Source organism: Neoarius graeffei, chromosome 5, assembly GCF_027579695.1.
Source record: "Neoarius graeffei isolate fNeoGra1 chromosome 5, fNeoGra1.pri, whole genome shotgun sequence".
NCBI classification, from domain to species: Eukaryota; Metazoa; Chordata; class Actinopteri; order Siluriformes; family Ariidae; genus Neoarius; species Neoarius graeffei.
The window spans coordinates 55,716,508-55,729,732 of NC_083573.1; the positions used below are offsets into that span (position 1 = coordinate 55,716,508).

The following is a 13,225-nucleotide window of genomic DNA, read 5'->3' on the forward strand; positions in this document are numbered from 1 at the left end:
TTCTACTGACCATGAATAAGCGCTGACCTTACAGGTCCCTGTAATTACCATTAATTTAGAGTGAACTGTAGCTTTTTCTGTTGTGATAGCACCACGTCGATTAGCTGTGTCTTGTGTTGGTGCAGGAGGTAGCAGATGTGGGGGAGAGGCTGGAGGACAAAAGAAAAATGTACCCTTCTTGCTCTTTTTGAAAGTCTGTGTGTCTAGTCACTGTCGATTCAAATTTACCTCGAGTTTAATAACTAATGTGAAAAGCAATAAAAGTGGGGGAAGTAGAAGTGTGAACCTGTTGAGGGCCTCTTTCGAGGGGCCGCTAGCTGCAACAAAATAAATTTTGGCCTTGAAAGGCTGTGGAGTGATTTTACAACGGACCGTTGAAGCAAAGTTTTGCCAAAAACGTACCAGACTTTTTGTCTGGAGGAATGGACGAGAATGGTTTGCAAACCTTTTCTCACAACTGGAATTATTGAATGTGCGGTTGGCCAGTGAGACAGTTTGTGAAGAAACCATCTCTCTCTCTATGTACATCTTTTTTTCATAGTCTCTGAAGGAGATTGACCTATTGAAATCACTGCATAGCCATGTCTCTGTTGCCAGGGCAACGAAGGCTCACTTCTGCTTTTGATGAGACCATGTGACTGGAGTTTGCGTCACATGGGGGAGGAACTCTGTCCGAGGTTGCCTTTTTTTTTTTTTTTTTTTCATTCGGCTACTTGCAGCTTGGACGAGTCTTGGAGTTGTTGAGTTTGACGAGGCTGATCTCTGAACTCCTCGCTGCCTCCTCAGTCTTGCTGCGGTTGTAAAGCTGCCTGTTGCTGTCTGCATTTGTTACTACAAGGCTATGGACTTCTAAGGACTTGTTTTGACTAAAAAGAAGAGGTATGTCTCTTCTGCACTAATATTCAAGTATTGCCCGAGCAGTTCTTTTTCTTTTTTCATGTTTTAGAAGTCTTGATGGCAGGAAAAAAAAATGGATTAATGCTTTCTGTCTTTCTGTATCTTTCAGTCACACGCAAGTTGTTTTTCCCCCTGATCACCAGTGACATTTTATTCCATTTCCTTCTTATTTTCTCTTCTTCTGCTCTCATTCTTTCACATACTCAGCCCCCTGCGGGTTTTTTTATTTCTTGCTCTGTGCATCTCTCCCTCCCTCCCTTCCGGATATGAGGTCAGTATATTCCCAAGAGGCCTGACCTGGTATTCATGTTTATGTTGATGCTGAGATTTGGGGGAACTTGAGTGTGGGGGAGAAGGAAGGAGGGGTATTTATATTAAAAAAAAAAAAGACTGAGGGATCGGTTATGCTTGTGGTTACATGGATTATGGGATTATTTTTGATATATATATTTTTTAATGCTCATGTCACATTAAAGAATCAGGAATCATCTGAAGAATGTAAATCATGAAAAAGGGGGAGGAAGAGTGAGACATGGGGAGAAAATGAAGCTGTAATCTCTGAAGTATTACAGCTCATTTCATTTCCCTTATCACTTCCAATTTCCTCAATATTTCCTTTCCTACTCCCTAACCGCTTTCAACTCTCCCACTCCTCATCTGCTTAAGCAGTGTTTTATGTGCGGGTCCTCAGCATTTATCAGAGCAGCTGCACCGCTTCTGATTGCCAGGGCAGCTCCGTGTGTGTGTGTGTGTGTGTGTGTGTGTGTGTGTGTGTGTGTGTGTGTGTGTGTGTGTGTGTGTGTGTGTAATAAGTATATATTAAAAATTTCAGCCATTTTTCTGTGTGGTTCTGTTTTCCAGTCTCCCAAGGCACAGACTATATTACTCAATAGCTTATGAAATCATATCGTAAAAGCATTATGCTCTGATCGTGTGTCTTCAGATGGTTCTGTGGAGCAAATCAGTGATGGAAATAAGAAAGTCTCTCTGATATAACTGGTGTTCATCCTCTCACACACTTTTTTTTTTTCTTTCTTTCTGAAGGCCTGCTGACAGGCGCACACACGCACATGTATTGGAAGCTTGTTGGAAATGAGGATAAGATACAGTGCTGGCAGCTACATCAACACAGCCCACACATGTGGGAGGAGATTAGGCTCACAGCAACCACTGCTGTTGTGTGTTATCAGCCTGGTCTGTTATTACAAGCCCTTTTTACCCAGATATTCCATAATGGCATAAAAAAAAAGCACCTGAATATTCTGGCTTTAGTAATTTACACTGAACCCAATAAAACTGTTATGAAGCTGTGTTTTATGTGTATATATATAACATTGTGAACCACAACCAGAGGCGTGATGTGTCGCAACAAAGCTCCTGTGTCTAGGGTAAGGTATTAATGTGTCAAAAAAAAAGTTTGTCACAGAATACCATGCTTGTGAAAGGAGAGAGAGAGAGAAATCACAGTGAAACGGAAGGAAAAAAAGAGGCGTGGAGACACTCATACAAGCAACGTGTTTGTGGCTCAGGACTATGTTGAGGAGAAAGTGAAGTGGGAAGCAATTTAAGGCAAAAAGGCACATGGACTTTAGACGGTGTAGATGGAGACATTTGAATTTGCGCTGGTCTCAGAAAGAAAAGTCAATGTCGAAAACGCCACACCCCTGTCCTGCCGTGCCGCCTGTCCCTTTTACGCAGTCCTCAATTCCAGCGCTGATGTTACCAACCGTTCTGGCTTAAAGCCTGAACACCACAGACCCCCTGTTCCACATTCAGACTTTTTATCCCCCGCTGGCCGAAAGGCTCGAAGGGGGATTATGTCATGGCGAAGTCCATCCGTCCGTCCCGGGAAGGATACTCGCTTTGTGAAATCAACTCCTCTCACGATTTTTTTAGGAATTTCACGAAACTTGGCAAAAGGCATTGTTGTAGGACAGTAATATGCATATTGCAATTTCGTTTGCAATATATTGTACTCTCCGAGCACTCGTTATACATAACGCAAGGTGGAATAAAGGCGTAAGATTTCCGCCTTGAACAGGCTGTGTGAAAGAGAAAGAAAGCACAACTTTATTCATCACACACTTGTGAAATTCCTCTCTTGCATTTAACCCATCTGAACACACAAACACGTGAACAGTGAGCGCACACACATACCCAGAGCAGTGGGCAGCCATGCTAACAGCACCAGGGGAGCAGTTGGGAGTTCGGTGCCTCGCTCAAGGCCACCTCAGCCCAAGGCCGTCCCATATTAACCTAACCGCCTGTCTTTGGACTGTGGGGGAAACCGGAGCCCGCAGAGGAAACCCACGCAGACACAGCAAGAACATGCAAACTCCACACAGAAAGGCCCCTGCCGGCTGCTGGGCTCGAACCCAGGACATTCTTGCTATGAGGCGACAGTGCTAACCACTACACCACCGTGCCTCCACTGTGCTAACCACTTGCACCACCGTGCCACCCTAAAGGGGCTAAAGATTATGTGCGCACTCACATTTGGGTGTCAGTGCTCATATGTAGAATGATTCAAATAAAAGTAATGGTCCCCTTCAAATTTTGGGGAAAAAAAAAAAAAAGATTGTACGCCCACCAGAGCACAATAGTTAGTTAGTAAGGGTTCTGCCTTGTTCATTCCGAGGTAGTGTGTGAATTCAGTTCAAATATTTATACCTCCCACTTTGTGCTTCTACGTCCTGCATGATATGAGTGTGTACAGTGCACTCAGTGCAGACTAAGCGAAGAGCATACAAAATTGCATGCATTGAGAGGGTTCCTAATATAACATAACTTGGAATTTTCAAAGATTATGAATGACTGCCTTCGACAAAGACACACGGATGTGATATCGTGTCATAATGGTTATATTTAGTGTTTGAAGAAGTGGTCAGGTGCCAGCCGAAGGTTCTACCTTTTATGAGCCCTTTAAAGTTGAAACTTGGTTTATATAATAAATGAAGCCGTTTATGACCTGGCTCAGGAGGCAGCCATGGCGAGCATCCACTCTGCAGACCGTAATCCCAGGATTGATACTCAGACAGAGGCATCGATTTCTCTGTAGATTTGCACAGCTTTTTAGATGGTCTTTCTTCTCTTCCATCTTGGTGTAATTGACTGAATAAATACGGTCATTACTCTTCACTAAGAACTCCATTCTGTCAACTGTTGCACATCACAGTCCGTCTTGTGGCAGAGAGAAGCAGCTTGTAAGTAAAGTGAACGTGTGATGTTAATACATGTTTGTTGGCTCTGTGCTGTAACTTGCAGTGCGGGTATTACAGAGCTGGCGCAAGAAGGAGAAACAAGCTCAAGTTCATAGTTTAAATAAGAAGGTAGAGAAATGTTGGGCCATCAGATGTTCAGTCAGATAATTTGTGATCTGAGGCTCAGCATGATAACGTTCAGTGTACATGTGGTCAAAGCCTGTGTGTGGCTGTTTCTTTTTACGGAAATTTTGCTGAATACCTACAAGTTTCTGAATCCCAAACAGAATAGGCTTTTATCATTTCTCAGATGTCCAAACCATTTGCACTAGACTTGTTTGTGGATCCGTGAAGGATGTCCATAAAGGTTCTCAGTCATCCAGGTCCTCGTAAACCCTGTGCCAAAGAAGGCAACTGGAACATCTGTGAGGCAGTGCTGAATGGACATGGGGCTGTCAGGGACAGCTGTGTGGGCGTCCCCCATTGTATCATTCACAATAGCCCTCTTGGAGAAGGTCAGAGGTCACTGAGGCTCATCTCGTTCCGAGCTTGGTTTTGAGAAAATGCGTCTTGCTTCATTATGACTGCCAGAATATGTTGTGGAGTTTGCCAACAGTGTGAAACTGGCTGAGAAACGTGTTCAGCTTGTTTTATTAATTCTGACACTTGTGTGCATGAACATGCTAACGGAAAAATAGGATTTTGTACTTCCTTGGAATCCAGATTAGTGAAATGTAAGCCTTTTACCTAAAATAACTAACTGTGAAAGCATTATGAATAGACATTTGAAAGCATGTGGGACCTCCAGTGTCGAGTAACACCTCCCGATCTCGGACTTTTGAATTAAGGACCAGTGTGAGATGAGAAGTGTTCAAAAGGCTAGTTTTGTTCACTAGTTCTCCTCAACTATAGGACGGTGTGTCAGAATATCCATCGTCACCCAGTAAGCCGGACACAGCTGCTAGTCTTTTGTAATTATTTAGCGGTACAGGGTGAAAGTGTGTGTGGAAGAGTAAAGCTCGTTGTATGTATTTTCTGTCTCTTTTTTTCAATGAATTTGGCAGCTGTTATGGCCTCCACATTTCTTTTTGTCCCCCCCACCACCACTTGCCAGTGTGCTGATGATGGTCTGTGGTTTCAGGTGTCCATGTAAGGAACGTTTTATAAAGTGTTCCTCTAGCAGAGAAGTCCAGCACTCCTCACTGCTCAGCCGCCATTAATGAGAAGTCCCTGAAATACTTGATGAGCTGCAGATTGGTTGGGACCCTCCTACACACTTTTTTTTTTTTTTTTTTTTTAAGACAACCGAAAGATAAAAGTCAATTAAAAAAAAAATATATAAATATATATATATATATATATATATATATATATATATATATATATATATATATATATAAAATTTTTTTCTTTCTTTCCTTGTTTCATCATGTTTATGTTTAAAAACAAGGGTTGATTATTCATTTATACACGCCGCTAATATCATCAGGCTTCATTATCCATGAACAATTCCATTGTCGTAAGGATCAATAAATGCCTGGGACTAGTGTGGACAACCACATAGAAACACAAGTCCAAGTCATGATTCGATTCATGATATTTGGGTCACAATTCGATTTTTCCATGAAATTTTTGATCTCTTTATTACCAAAAAATACATTTTCCTATTCATCAATTTAAATTCCTTTTGTTAAATAGAAAAACCCCTTTGTTTAATTTTCTGAATCAACAATATTTGCCCACATTTGTAAAGAATAGAATAGACCTGCTGCTGACCTTCTACCGCTCATCCATCGAGAGCCTGCTGACGTACTGTATCGCAGTATGGTACGGCAGCTGCACTGCTGCAGACAGGGAGAGGCTCCAGAGAGTAGTAAAGGCAGCACAGATCATCATTGGCTGCCCTCTCCCCTCCCTGATGGACATTTACACCTCCCGCTGCCTTAGCAGAGCTAAGAACATTATCAAGGACAGCTCCCACCCTGGCTTTGATCTGTTTGACTTGTTGCCCTCAGGGAGGTGCTACAGGTGCATCAGGACAAAAACAAATAGATTCAAAAACAGCTTCTTTCCAAAAGCCATAACCACCCTGAACTCGAATATGCTCTGACTTTATAGTCTAACCCCCCTGTGCAATACTTTATTTTATAATGTGACTCTCTTTGTGCAATAATTTATAATGTGCAATACTTTATAATATGACTTTCTCTGTGCAATACTTTATAATGTGCAATACCTCAATGTGAATCACAACATGTACGCCTCAGGACTGTGCACCTCACCCCCCCTTACACCCTCACCTTTTTTTTTTTTTCTCTACACGCTGTTTTGCACTGTTATTGGAGTTGCTTTTAATCTCCTTGTACATGGGTATAGTGACAATAAAGGCATTCTATTCTAAAGGTTGTTGGAGTAAAATATAATGGCCTATTAGCTAAAAGTGGCGGCACGGTGGTGTAGTGATTAGCACTGTCTCCTCACAGCAAGAAGGTTCTGGGTTCGAACCCAGTGGCTGACGGGGGCCTTTCTGTGTGGAGTTTGCATGTTCTCCCCGTGTCCGCGTGGGTTTCCTCCGGGTGCTCCGGTTTCCCCCACAGTCCAAAGACATGCAGGTTAGGTTAACTGGCTGCTCTAAATTGTGCATAGGTGTGTGAGTGAGAGAGTGAATGAGAGGAGAAAACCTCTATAATACTCCAGTAGAAGGCAATGGGAAACCACTACTGTAATGTTCCATGGAGACTTTGATGGCTGAAGCCATCAGAGCGGCCATGTCGCCGTAGTGATGTGCCAAAATGAATGGATTAACTAAAAATTCCTTTTAATAATAATGAAAAGTTAATAAATAATGGGCCTTTTCTTAAATGTTTGAGCACTTGTAACCTCTTTTCTTGAGCCTTCAGCAGTCTGTAAAGAGAGCTCTGATTTCCTGTTAAATCCATTTGTACAATCAGTCTCAGAACAGCTCTGTTGTATTTTAGGGGTGTGTGTGTGTTTTCATGGTATTGGAGCTGTGTTACTTCCTTCTGGGGTGAAGTCACATGCATTCCCACTATTGTAGATTATTGCGCCCTCTGCTGTCTAGACAATGCAGTTATACAGTGGTGCTTGAAAGTTTGTGAACCCTTTAGAATTTTCCATATTTCTGCATAAATATGACTTAAACATCAGATTTTCACACAAGTCCTAAAAGTAGATAAAGAGAACCCATATTGAGGAAAATGATCCAATATTACATATCTGTGAGTGGCAAAAGTATGTGAACCTCTAGGATTAGCAGTTAATATGATGGTGAAATTAGAGTCAGGTGTTTTAAATCAATGGGACGACAATCAGGTGTGAGTGGGCACCCTGTTTTATTTAAAGAACATGGATCTATCAAAGTCTGATCTTCACAACACATGTTTGTGGAAGTGTATCATGGCACAAACAAAGGAGATTTCTGAGGACCTCAGAAAAAGCATTGTTGATGCTCATCAGGCTGGAAAAGGTTACAAAACCATCTCTAAAGAGTTTGGACTCCACCAATCCACAGTCAGACAGATTGTGTACAAATGGAGGAAATTCAAGACCATTGTTACCTTCCCCAGGAGTGGTCGACCAACAAAGATCACTCCAAGAGCAAGGCGTGTAATAGTCGGCGAGGTCACAAAGGACCCCAGGGTAACTTCTAAGCAACTGAAGGCCTCTCTCACATTGGCTAATGTTAATGTTCATGAGTCCACTGTCAGGAGAACACTGAACAACAATGGTGTGCATGGCAGGGTTGCAAGGAGAAAGCCACTGCTCTCCAAAAAGAACATTGCTGCTTGTCTGCAGTTTGCTAAAGATCACATAGACAAGCCAGAAGGCTATTGGAAAGATGTTTTGTGGACGGATGAGACCAAAAGAGAACTTTTTGGTTTAAATGAGAAGCGTTATGTTTGGAGAAAGGAAAACACTGCATTCTAGCATAAGAACCTTATCCCATCTGTGAAACATGGTGGTGGTAGTATCATGGTTTGGGCCTGTTTTGCTGCATCTGGGCCAGGACGGCTTACCATCATTGATGGAACAATGAATTCTGAATTATACCAGCAAATTCTAAAGGAAAATGTCAGGACATCTGTCCATGAACTGAATCTCAAGAGAAGGTGGGTCATGCAGCAAGACAACGACCCTAAGCACACAAGTCGTTCTACCAAAGAATGGTTAAAGAAGAATAAAGCTAATGTTTTGGAATGGCCAAGTCAAAGTCCTGACCTTAATCCAATCGAAATGTTGTGGAAGGACCTGAAGTGAGCAGTTCATGTGAGGAAACCCACCAACATCCCAGAGTTGAAGCTGTTCTGTACGGAGGAATGGGCTAAAATTCCTCCAAGCCGGTGTGCAGGACTGATCAACAGTTACCGGAAATGTTTAGTTGCAGTTATTGCTGCACAAGGGGGTCACACCAGATACTGAAAGCAAAGGTTCACATACTTTTGCCACTCACAGAGATGTAATATTGGATCATTTTCCTCAATAAATAAATGACCAAGTATAATATTTTTGTCTCATTTGTTTAACTGGGTTCTCTTTATTTTTAGGACTTGTGTGAAAATCTGATGACGTTTTAGGTCATATTTATGCAGAAATCTAGAAAATTCTAAAGGGTTCACAAACTTTCAAGCACCACTGTAGCTAAGAAGACCTAATAGATTATGCAGCCTGATGATAATCACGATTCATTTTTTATTTCATCAATTCAAATCATCATAAATTTGTATCACGGTTCATCACTGCACAAAATATCATTACATGTCTAGTTATGATGGTTCATAATGTCAGGCATTGATGATATTACTAGCTAACATCTTGTGCAAATATGGATACAATGATTTTCTGTGAACAGCAAAAATACAATAATGCAAAATTGCATGTCTAATTTTCAGGCAAGATGTATTTTTGACTATTTTCTACATTGTAGAACGATACTGAAGACATCAGAACTATGAAATAACATATATGAACCATGTATGGAATTATGTGGTAAACAGAAAAGAAAACCCCAAGGTGTTTTATATTTTAGATTCTTCAAAGTAGCCACTGTTTACCTTGATGACTCTTTGCACACTATTTGATTATCTTAACCAGCTTCATGAGGTAGTCACGAAGAACTGCTCAACTAAGTAAAGAGAAACGATGGTCCATCATTACTTTTAAGACATGAAATGTCTTTTTCAGTTAATAGAAATAAAGAAAAACCATTGAATAAGGTGTGTCCAGACTTTTGACTGGTACTGTATATCCCATTAGAGATGGCCACATCAGTACTGAAATATCAATATTATTCTAAAAATCAGCTCTAATATAAAATATTGAGCTGTCTGCTTGCTTACTTTTTAGCAAACTGAATGCATAGTAAGGAAATAAAATCTTGTAGGCTGTACTATAGATGTGAAGGATAAGAACTACTGGTCCTGGCATTATCGTCTTCCACCAGTTGATCTGTTTCATCCACTCGGAGGCTGCTGTCTAGACTTGCGAATTATTTACCCAGAAATCAGACTAAACCCTGCTCTGCCCTGAAGACTCCATCCTTCGCTGTGAGACATCTGAAGGATCCCCGTCTATAAGAGTTAAGGGTAAGAGCCATTTCTAACACACTGAGCATCATGTTATAAAGCCAACGTGGTTCTTGTCACACAATCACTGATGCTGACTAGATGTAAAGATGAACAAGCAATTTAATAATGAACACATTACGCTGTGGTCAAATAATCGACTTTTAATTTAAGCTGTCATAGCTGTTTTCAGTAAATCACTTGGGGTTTAAAAAAAAAAGAAAAAAGGTGTCTTTTGTTTACCTCAGTGCCTACGTTTATGCATGTTAAATATTTCGGTGCTTGCTTTATTTTGCAGTGATCTTTGCTTTCTAAGAAAAAAAAAACTTGTATTAGGGCCATCCTTAAAAAAAAAAAATCCGTTTCCCATCCACCGGGTGAGCAAAAAAATTTTCAGTCGGGAGGGAGGGATTTTTTTTTTTTAATATATGGATGGATAAGAAATCGCAATGCTGTGTTTGCTTTGTCTTTCAGTACTTTATTACAAAAGCAGACACATTTAATAAAATGACAGTTTAATCAACTGAAACTTGTACAAAAACTGTAAGTTAGCATTTTAAATGCTGACTGCAACATTTGCAAAACTTTTACAAAGGTACTTAAAATGCCCGACACACGGACTTTTTGTAGTTCTAAATCGAGCGTTAGGCCTAGTTCGGATGAAATTACACTATTAAAATGATCACCGAATGATTTGTTTTTCTGAATCTTTACTATTTTGTTGTTCGCTAGAATACCATTTTGCGATTTCACACTTCAGCAAATGTTTGAAAACTCCGGATCTCCTTCCTTCATGGTGGTTGCCGTTTTTTTGTGCCGCACAGCGCATGCGCAGAGCTGATTCAATTCTATATTCTGCGCGGAATGCAGGGCTTTCCACAAGCGCCGGCTGCCGGCCATACAGCCGACTACATAATTAAGTCCAGCCGGCTACTTTAATGACTATTGTTTTTGTAGCCCACAGGCTCTAAATATTAATTTTCGATTTTAATAAAATTAAATGTTTATCTAACGGACTGACAATAATGTCAAACTGAACCGCACTCATTTAAGTTGTGATTCGCGCTGTTTGTACCGATAATAACCACAAATTCCCCGCCGACTTCGTTGATCAAGGGAGAGTAACTCATCCGCGGCCCCGACATGCGGTGTGCGCGCGCACTCGGCGGAGGCAGTAGTGTGTCGGGGCCGTCGGAGGGGACAGAAACAGAGATGACGCTTATTTTGTCTCTGGTAAACCAGTCTTCTCTCGTTCAATTACGTGCTGGCATCAAAAGACACCGTTGGTTGTAAATGAAACCAAACTGAGTCGTTGGAGTGTATTTTCATACACAAATGGAGAAATGTTCGCTGAGTGTGTAATTGTGTAGCCCCACTGCAGACCGTTGTCGTTGTTAATTCACAGCATGCTCAGCTGCGTGAATGTGTCATGCACCGAAAATAAGAGATTTACAAGCCAGGAACGCCTCATGATGCAATACGCAAGAAAAGAAAGAAGATTTACTGCCATTTTACTTTGTATTTGAGTAAAGTGAATAAATAAATGGTCTGTGGAAAATACATTTAATCCTGGGAACTGCGTGCACAGGAGTTTATTTTGTGTTTACTCCCCCCGGCTACTTATTTGTCATGGCTGGCTAGTATGAGCCTTAGTGGAAAGCCCTGGGAATGCATAAATGTCAAGTTCGATTTTAGATTTACGAACCCGAAAAAAATGTCGAAAAACCGGCATTAAAAAAAAAAATTTCAACCGCACAAACGGCACTCACCCGGCCGGTGGACCGGAAACAGAACATTTTTTAATAATGGCCTAAGTGATTATGCTGAGAAATGTTTTGACAGTTCTCACTTGTTATTGCAGCCCCCTAAAACTTTGCTTCTCATGGACTCAATGACCGTAAGAGCACTGTAGTGTAAATTTACTGGCACCTTCACCCGCAGTGACTGGAAAAAGTTTCCAAAAAAGGAGCGCTGCATCAGTGGCAGTGGTTTCAGGAGGTTACACTTAATCTGCTGAGTCTGGAAAAAATTGTGGAAATGCAATTGATTGATAACATCTATAAGAGCATGCTGTGTATGGCATAAAAATGAAAAAGAAGGTCTGAAAGGCTGGATAAGTAATGCTGTGTTAGGACAGCAAGCTTGTCCCCTGGGTCAGGTCCCACTCGGTGTCTGAGGATGCTGTAACGTTGGAAAGGGAGAATATCTCCGAGCTCTAGTATAATGCAGTGTGCCAAGAAGATGATTGGTTTTGTTGTCCGTGTTCCTCTGAATAACTGTGTAAATGTGCGAGCGCACATAAATCTAACCTGTAGACTTGGACAACCTTTGTCATTCAGTCTGCAACAAGTGTACACCAAACGAAATTTTGTTGCAATTTGGCTCAGTACAGAAATAAATATGAAGTGTACTAAATTAAATTATGCAGCAGCAGAAATATTATAAAGTTTAATAGTATAAAGTGACCTGTGGAATTTGGAATGTTCAAGTTATAAATAGAAGTTTAGAGTTTGGGTTTGGAGTTCAGGAGTCTGGTGACCCGGGGGGAAAAGCTGTTACAGAACCTGGTGGTCCTGCACCTAATGCTGCGGAGCCTCTTTCCAGAGGCCAGAGGGGAGAACGGTCTATAGTGAGGGTGTGAGGGGTCACTGATTATGTTTCCGGCTCGGGACATGCAATGCCTTGGTGCAATGTCCTGAATGGAGGGAAGAGAAGTCCCAATGATTTTCTCTGCTGTCCTCACCACTCTCCTCACATTCTTCCAGTCAGAGGCACTGCAGCCTCCACACCACACAGAGATGCAGCTGGTTAGAACGCTCTCTGTGGTGCTTCTGTAGAATGTAGTGAGGATGGGCGGGGGCAGGTGGGCTCTTCTCATGCTACGCAGGAAGTGCAGACATTGCTGTGCCTTCTTGACCAGTGACGCGGTGTTCACAGACCAGGTGAAGTTGTCTGTGATGTGCACCCCCAGGAACTTGGTGCTATTGACCACCTCCACGGCCGTGTTGTTGAGAAGTGGAGCGTGGCTGGGTTGGTTTTTCCTGAAGTCAACAATGGCTGCTTTAGTTTTGTCCATGTTCAGGATCAGGTTGTTTTCCCTGCACCAGCCCACCAACTGCTCCACCTCCTCTCAAAGGCCAGGTCGTTACCATCCCTGATGAGGCCCACCACTATTGTCATCCGCAAACTTCACAATGTGGTTGCTGGCAGCCCTGGGGACACAGTCGTGTGTCATCAGAGTGAACAACAGTGGGCTCAGGACACAGCCCTGAGGGGAGCCTGTGCTGAGGGTGATGACACTGGAGGTGTTCTGTCCGACCCGCACTGACTGTGGTCTTTCAGTGAGGAAGTCCAGCAGCCAGTTGCATAGGGGGGTGCTGGAGCCCAGGGGACCCAGTTTGTTCACCAGAATGCTGTGGAATGATAGTATTGAACGTTGAACTGAAGTCAAGGAACAGCATCCGTACATGAGTGGTATTCTCCTCCAGGTGTGCAAGGCTCAGGTGAAGAGCGGAGGAGATGGCATCTTCAGTGGAGCGGTTTGGC

The 13,225-nt window shown here is 42.1% G+C and overlaps 1 protein-coding gene across 3 annotated transcripts in view; it reads left to right on the top strand.

Annotated features, from left to right (window-relative positions):
* ncalda (neurocalcin delta a) overlaps positions 1-13,225 on the top strand; it is a 112,275-nt gene that overhangs the window by 63,596 nt on the left and 35,454 nt on the right. The window contains exon 1 of one of the 3 annotated variants that reach the window (XM_060922102.1): positions 723-879. The exons of the other annotated variants lie outside the window; for them this stretch is intronic. The gene's annotated coding sequence lies outside the window, so the exon portion shown is untranslated. Of the gene's footprint in view, positions 1-722; positions 880-13,225 lie in introns of those variants that run through there. 3 annotated transcript variants of the gene reach the window in all.